Here is an 8,736-nt window from a genome sequence, read left to right as displayed (position 1 = left end):
AAAATAAAAGTTTTGTTGGGTTGGGCCTTTAGAGGCCAGCCCATTTACCTCATTAAAATCCACATATAAATACCCCACACCCTTTGAAAACTCTCATTTTCGTTATCGCCAACTTGAAACTTTTCATCTCTAAACTCTCTCTCTAAACTCTCTCGAAGATCAATCAATCTCCAATCGTTTTCACCTTCAAGCAAGTCTTTAGAAGTTCTTTCTCTCAATCTTGAAGATCCTTCAAGATTATAAGAAAGAGGTACGATATTATTATCTTACTTTCGTAAAACATCATGAGTTTGTTTCTTCTTTCTTCCACATCTCGGCCATGTAGTTGAATTTTTTTTTTCTGGAGAATCAAAGAGGAGAGATTATTCATCGAAAACATGAAAATATCTTCAAAGATGATAATAAWCTATGATCCATGTTCTTTGAACTCCAAAGTAGGAAGGGGAAACCCATTGCATGCGAAGCTTAAGCATGTAAAGCTATGTTTTGAAGTGATAAAATCTTGCATGCATCTTTAATCTATCTATTCTTCTTTGAAACTCAATAGAATCGAGAAAGATTCTTCCCTGGAGATTTAAATTTTTTTTGTTAGCTTGAAATTGGTGATTTTCTTGGAAAATGATGAGTTCGACCCCAAATAACTGCCGCTCGGTGAGCGTGCAATCTGTTTTGGGGGCTGTGTAACTCAAGGTTGTAGGATAATAATGAGTGAGTTAAAGCCACTCAAATTTCTTGGTATTTGGAAATTATTGGCTTAGCTCATGTCTTGTAATGATGTAAAAAGTGGACATAAAATGACTTTGGAAGGTTCATATTTTTAGAGTTTTGTGAACTCMAAAAATTCTTGGAACATAACTTATAATCTGTCCAAAAAAATTTTATCTTTTGAGTATAGGATCTCGATTTCTTTTAATATATAATTTTTGGGCTATTTTTAGAGTAAATATTAAAATATCAACTTTAATTTATGAAAACTTGATGGCATTGCATGGGATGCAACTTAACTCTATCGTTGTCATGAACCCATAAGTGATCTTAGTTCTGGTTGTTGGTCTATTTAGGAAGTTAGGATGGGCGTTGAAAGCTTCGGTCGTCATCATCTTGGATATTCACCCCCAAAACCAGTGAGTTTTCACGGCCCCACTTTTAATGCTTTGTTTATTGTTTTGGGGSAAAAGCATGAGATTAAGCAAGCTATGYATGAGTTTTGTTTGAAACCTTTGGACTAAGGAACTGCTTAGTCAAACTTATTATGTCATGAAATATTGACTGTTATTGCACTTTGAAATAAATGATAAATTCATGTGCTTGGGAGTATATTTTTCCAAATAAAGTCCCCGTCCGTAAACGCTACTTGTTAACTCGGGTACATCCCCGGGACGTGGTATTGTGGATAGCCGCTATTGTGTTGACAGTCCCACCCAGAAAGGGGTGCACATTACCTATGTTTTCTTGTCTAATCATGTGGAATTTGGACCACCGCTGAATTAGTACATCTACGAACTGTAGGACCTAAGTAGTGTACGGGCTACTTATGGTCGTTCGTAAATTAATGGGGCAAGTTGGTCAGGTAAGGCTCAGTAGCGTCTCAAGTTTTTACATCNGGACCTAAGTAGTGTACGGGCTACTTATGGTCGTTCGTAAATTAATGGGGCAAGTTGGTCAGGTAAGGCTCAGTAGCGTCTCAAGTTTTTACATCGTGGAAGATTTACATTTATTAAGTGCAAAAGTCTCGCATAAGTTTGCAAATATTTGGTTTATGCATTAAAATGTTTTATGGATGTGAAAACCTGTGAGCTCACCAACTCTTTGTAGTTGATTCGTTTTATGTTCCATGTTTTTCAGGATGCAAGTAAGATTTGCAGTTCTGTGGGAGCATACTCGTGAAAGCTGATTAAGTTCGAATCAGAAGTTTTGAAAATGAAGGGTTTATAAAAATTTTGGTTATGATGTTAAACTCGTTTTATTTTGTAAAACTTAAAAGTGTTATTTATTAATTGTTGTTGTGACTCGCTTGCCTGTTACATCTCGCGTTTCCACTTTAGCGGGGTGTGACAGATTTGGTATCAGAGTAGCAGTTATAGAGAACGCTGGTTTTCCTTAAAAACCATCGACTATAACCAAAAAATTTCAAAATGGAATTTTCAAAAAAATTTGGAATCATATGAATTGAAAGCGGGTCACATTATTATATGTCGATTAAACAAAGCCTGATCACCTGTGTTTAACTTACATATAACAAGAAGAACTTAATCGGTTGTACTAGAGATATCCTCCCATAAAGAAATTGTTATGAAAAGCACGATTTTATGTGTTATATTCTCTATGAATATCCATTGCCCTAGAAAAACCAGAGACGTTGGGTAGAAAAACCCTTATCTTGTTAAGTGTCCATGTTGGACCAGAAGCTCTGGATAGAAGAACAAGAGGCAATGGGGATAGGAATTTCATAAAATTTCTAAGTGTTTGAGTGGCGCTAGAAGCTCTGGTTAGAAGGACCAGAGGCAATGGGATAGAAATCCCATAAAGTTATAAAGTGTGTATGTGGTACTAGAAGCTCTGGTTAGATGGACCAGAGGCAAAGGAATAGGAATTCCTTAATTTTATTTTTCATAAATGCACCAAAAGCATTGTTGGAGAGGAACCAGAGATCGATGGATAGGTTGCTTAGTATTTTTTTTTTCTAAGTATGAAAATTTAACCAGAGGCTCTGGTCTTGTAACAAGAAGCTCTGGTAAGTGCATTATGAGGAACCAGAGATCGATGGATAGGTTTCTTAGTATTTTTCTAAGTATGAAAATTTAATCAGAGGCTCTGGTCTTGTAACCAGAAGCTCTGGTAAGTGCATTATGAGGAACCAGAGATCGATGGATAGGTTGCTTAGTATTTTTCTATGTATGAAAGTTGAACCAGAGGCTCTGGTCTTGTAACCAGAAGCTCTGGTAAATGCATTATGAGGAACCAGAGGATCGATGGACGAAAATTCCATAATTATTCTAAGTATATATGTTGAACCAACGGATGATAAATTAGAATTCCATTGATTTGCCAGAGGACCGATGGTTAAGAAATCCTTTCCTAAGAATTTTTGTTGAACCAGAGGCTCTGGTCACGGAACCAGAGGCTCTGGTAGTACAACCAGAGGCTTATATTTTGAGAATCTAGTTTGATTTCCACTCTTAGCCTTGTATAGAAGCTTTGGTTATATCTCTAAGTATTTATAGATGGCATATTTAGTAATTAAGATTATTAATGTCACAAATCACTATGGCGTCATCCGGTTCAAGTGAATACTCAGCCGATGAATCCGGTTACGTGGTTGGCCACTCTAGAAGGAACTCAGCCCACAATGAAGAGATAGATCCGTATGAGCAGGACACTGCAACCAGTGGAGCATCTGCCTCTCCACAAGCATCTTTCTTACCCCCATCAGAGCCAGCACCCGATGTTCCACCATGAACCTATCATGGCTCAAGGATCAGAGTCACGCCAAGGAAGAGCGTTCCACTGCCTCGACGACCATAGCAGGGGCACAGGCTATCCCAAATAGTGACTGGAGAGCCTGCATCCTATGCCCAGGGCATGAGCCCTGCTGAACGAGAATGGGTGCAGAGAATTGCATCAGATACGCAGACTCAACAGACCCGGCTGGGATATCATCATCACATCCTAAATAACCTGCCCGATGTGATGGAAGCACACCATCAGCATATGTTGAGTAACACGGACGCTGTCAATGCAGCTAGGCGAGAAATAAGGAGGTTGTACAGATGGTTGGTAGTTAGCGGAGTGATGATGTTAATTTTGGGAGTAGTGATAGGATGGATGTTGTTCTAGAATAAGGATAAGTGGTAGAATGCCCACTCTTTTGCGTAGAAACTCACTATCTAGTTTTGCAATTATAACCATCCTCGAATGCATACTATCTTTTTGGGAAATGTTTATTTATGACAAGTCATGGTCTATAAGATTTATCTGTTCTGATCATGCAAATGTTGGATAACCTCCATGCGTTGAACACATTTGGCATTATTTAAACAACTAAAAGCTATAACCCCTTGTTATTGCCATAAAAATGACGAATTCTCTTCTGACTTAGGCCTAAAAGATGCCGCCAAGGAGTGAAAATCCTGAGATTGCACGACTTGTGTCAGAACAACTTCTGGCTGCACTCCCCAACATAGTCATTCAAGTGGCTACTGGCATGAATGTTAATCAACCAAATAATCCAGAGCCAAGGGCGGCTAGGGAATGCACTTATAAAACCTTTAGATCTTGCAACCCGAAAGAATTCAATGGAACCGAAGGAGTAGTAGGATTATTATCATGGCTCGAGAGCATGGAGTCTGTTCTTCACATTAGCAAATGTACTGAAGGAAATAAAGTAGAGTATGCGACATGTCTGTTGCAAGGAAGGGCACTTACCTGGTGGAATACTTTAGTACTGACCAGAGGCCGAGAAGCAGCTAACCAACTTTCCTAGGAAGAATTTAAGAAATTGCTAAAGGATGAATACTGCCCAAGAAGCGAACTTCAGAAGTTAGAAATGGAGTTATGGAATCATGAAATGAAAGGAGAAAATATAGCTACCTATACAGCTCGATTCGATGAGTTGGCGAATTTAGTACCTCATCTAGTGACACCGGAAGAAGTCCGCATTGAGAGGTATATTTGGGGATTGTCCCCAGAGATTAGAGGAAACATTACCTCGGCAAATCCAAAGACTCTTCAGGAGGCAATAGACATTGCCACCAAACTCACGAATAATGCGGTCCGATCAGGAGAATTTGCCAAGGGAAAAAGAAAAATGGAGGAACAGGGGAATCGAAGGTTTGGGGGAAAATATGACAAGAATAGGAGAGTAATGAAAAAATTTGGGGTCAGGCGGTAACTCAAGGAGGCACGACCAAGTGTAATAGATGCAAATATCCACATCGGGGGAATTGTATAATTTGTCAAAGATGCCATCTAGGGGGTCATACAGCAAAGGACTGCCGAAGAAGATTATGCTTTGAATGTGGGAGCCCAGAACAAATGCGAAATGTATGCCTAAGAAGGAAACAAGGAGCCAATGCAAGCCAAGCCCGACCATCCAGTCAAGGAAACCCARAARGTCAGGCAYRGGGCAGAGCGTTTGAGATCGGAGCCAAAGAAGCTAGATATGATCCCAATGTAGTTTCAGGTACGTTTCTTCTGAATAATGAATTTGCATCAGTTTTATTTGATTCAGGGGCAGATAGGAGTTTTGTATCAGTAGATTTTGAGCGTAAGATTAACTTAAAGCCCCAAAGGTTGGAAGAAGCTTACGTAATTGATTTTGCTAATGGCCAAGAAATTAAGGTTAAAGACTACAATTAAGGATTGCACTCTAAGTTTAGCCAATAAGGATTTCAGCATAGACCTTATACCGATTGAACTAGGAAGTTTTGACATAGTTATCGGCATGGATTGGCTATCCAAAAATCAAGCTAAGATTATCTGTTCAGAAAAGACTATCCAGATTCCTCAAGATGGAAATGACCTAATTGTGATTCAAGAAGATAAGTCAGAACGAAAAATTATGATAGTATCCTGCATGAAAATGCGAAGGTACTTGAAGAGAAATTGCGTCGCATTTCTGACACATGTGATTGATGGGAAGGTCAAGGAGAAAAGTATTGAAAATTTCCCTGTAGTTCGAGAGTTTTCTGACGTATTCCCTGAGGATTTACCAGGAGTACCCCAGCCAAAACAAGTCGATTTTGGTATCGACTTAATTCTTGGAGCTGCCCCAGTCGCAAAGGCACCATATCGCTTGGCACCATCAGAGATGCAAGAAATGTCAAATCAACTCCAGGAGTTATTAGACAGGGGATTTATAAGACCAAGTTAGGGTGCACCGGTTCTGTTTGTTAAAAAGAAAGATGGGTCAATACGAATGTGCATTGATTATAGGGAACTTAATAAGTTGACCATCAAGAACAGATACCCTCTCCCTAGAATCGATGATCCGTTTGATCAACTCCAAGGAGCGGTATATTTTTCCAAGATTGACCTACGATCTGGATACCACCAAGTGAAAGTTCGGGAGGAGGACATTCCTAAAACAGCCTTCAGAACTCGTTATGGTCATTACGAATTTCTGGTTATGCCAATCCGGCTAACCAATGCACCAACTGTCTTCATGGACCTAATGAATAGAGTTTGTAGACCATACCTGGATAAATTTGTAATCGTCTTCATAGATGATATATTAATTTATTCACGAAGCAGGGAGGACCATAAGCAACATCTGAGGATAATATTGGAATTACTCCGAAACGAGAAATTGTACGCTAAATTTTCTAAATGTGAATTCTGGATACGGGAAGTACAGTTTCTTGGTCATATAGTCAATGAAAAAGGGATTCAGGTAGATCCTACCAAGATTGAGGCCATTAGGAAATGGGAAGCCCCAAGAACCCCTACAGAGATCCGTCAATTCCTTGGTTTGGCAGGCTATTATCGGCGATTCATCATGAACTTTTCGAAAATCGCACAACCACTCACAGCCTTGACCCAAAAGGACAAGAAATTTGTTTGGGGGTGAGAAACAAGAAGAAGCATTCGAGACTCTCAAGCAGAAACTATGCAATGCACCTATTTTATCCTTACCAGAGGGTTCGGAAAACTTTGTAGTCTATTGTGATGCATCGCATCAAGGCCTAGGAAGCGTACTGATTCAAAAAGATAAGGTCATTGCATATGCCTCAAGGCAACTTAAAGTGCATGAGAAGAATTATACTACGCATGACCTTGAATTGGGGGCAGTAGTATTTGCACTTAAGATATGGAGGCACTATCTTTACGGCACCAAATGCACCATTTTCACTGATCATAAAAGCCTTCAACATATATTTGATCAAAAGATGCTGAACATGAGGCAACGGAGGTGGGTTGAACTTCTCAACGAYTATGATTGTGAAATAAAGTATCACCCGGGGAAAGCTAACGTGGTAGTGGACGCTTTAAGCCGAAAAGAAAAAGTGAAACCGTCAAGGGTACGAGCCATGGGAATGTTGGTCCAAACAAATTTAAAAACGCAAATTCTTGAAGCTCAAGAAGAGGCGTTGAAACAGAGAACCTAAAGAACGAAACCCTGCATCACCTAGAGAAGGAATTCGAAACTCGAGAAGATGGGGTGCGTTACTTCAGAGAAAGAGTTTGGATACTAAAGAGTGACAGTCTCCGGTCAATAATCTTAGAGGAAGCACATCGTTCAAGATACTCAATTCATCAAGGAACCGATAAGATGTACAAAGAGCTAAGAGATTATTACTGGTGGCCAGGAATGAAGAAGGACATTGCCTTGTACGTAAGTCGGTGTATAACCTGTGCCAGAATAAAAGCTGAACATCAGAAACCATCTGGTCTTCTTCAACAACCAGAGATTCCCTAATGGAAGTGGGATCAGATATCAATGGATTTCATTACAAAGTTACCAAGAACGAGGAAGAGATACGACTCAATTTGGGTCATAGTGGATCGACTTACAAAATCTGTACATTTCTTACCTATTCGAGAAGACTTTAGTACGGAAAAGCTTGCACAGTTATATATCAATGAAACCGTATCATGACATGGAGTACCTATTTCCATCATATCAGACAGAGATAGTCATTTTACTTCACGATTATGGCAATCCGTTTAAAAGGCACTAGGCACAAGGCTGGACTTGAGCACTTCCTATCATCCTCAGATAGATGGGCAAACGGAAAGGACAATCCCAATGCTGGAGGATATGTTACGAGCCTGTGTAATAGACTTTGGGCGCAGTTGGGATACTCATCTACCATTGGTTGAATTCTCCTATAACAATAGATATCACACCAGTATCCAGTGCGCACCATACGAAGCCTTGTATGGGCATAAGTGTAGATCACCACTCAGCTGGTTGGAAGTTGGTGACAGACAGCTGATTAAACCTGACATTATCCAGGAGACAATCGACAAAATCTCAATCATCCAAGAAAGGCTTAAAGCTGCGAGAGATCATCAGAAGAGCTATGCCGATAGCCGAAGGAAACCATTGGAATTTCAAGTGGGTGATAAAGTCCTTTTAAAGGTATCTCCATGGAAAGGGAGTGTACACTTCGGAAAGAAAGGAAAGCTTAGCCCAAGATATATTGGTCTATTTGAAATACTTGAAAGAGTGGGACCGGTTGCATACAAACTAAGTTTACCCCCACAGCTGAGTGCCATCCATGATACATTTCATGTATCAAACCTTAAGAAATGTTTAGCCAACGAAACATTAGTTCTACCTTTGGAAGACATTCAAATCAATGAACGGTTATGTTTCATTGAAGAACCGATTGAAATCCTCGACCATAAGATCAAGCAATTGAGGCGTAGTAAGATCCCAATTGTAAAAGTTCATTGGACTTCGAGGCATGGACCGGAGTACACGTGGGAAAGAGAAGATTTCAGGAAAAGCAAGTATCCCCACTTGTTCTCCAGCAAGTCGTGATTTGAATTTGACAAATAAATTTCGGGACGAAATTTTTCTAGCATGGGGAGACTGTGACATTCGGTCATTTCTGAGCCTCAGGTTAGCGCTTCTTTATAGATCCTATATTTAGAATTTTAAATTTACTAGGATCTAGTTATGAGAATTTATCAAAAGGTGGAGTTTTGGRACTAATAGTGCTATTTTATTTAGGTTGGGTACATTATAGAGGGTTATAAATTTAAGTGGGTTTAATCTTATTTGGGAAA

The sequence above is a fragment of the Cynara cardunculus genome (genome assembly GCF_001531365.2).
Source record: "Cynara cardunculus var. scolymus isolate 2C chromosome LG 2, CcrdV1, whole genome shotgun sequence".
Taxonomy (NCBI): domain Eukaryota; kingdom Viridiplantae; phylum Streptophyta; class Magnoliopsida; order Asterales; family Asteraceae; genus Cynara; species Cynara cardunculus.
Note: the sequence above shows the minus strand (reverse complement) of the source record.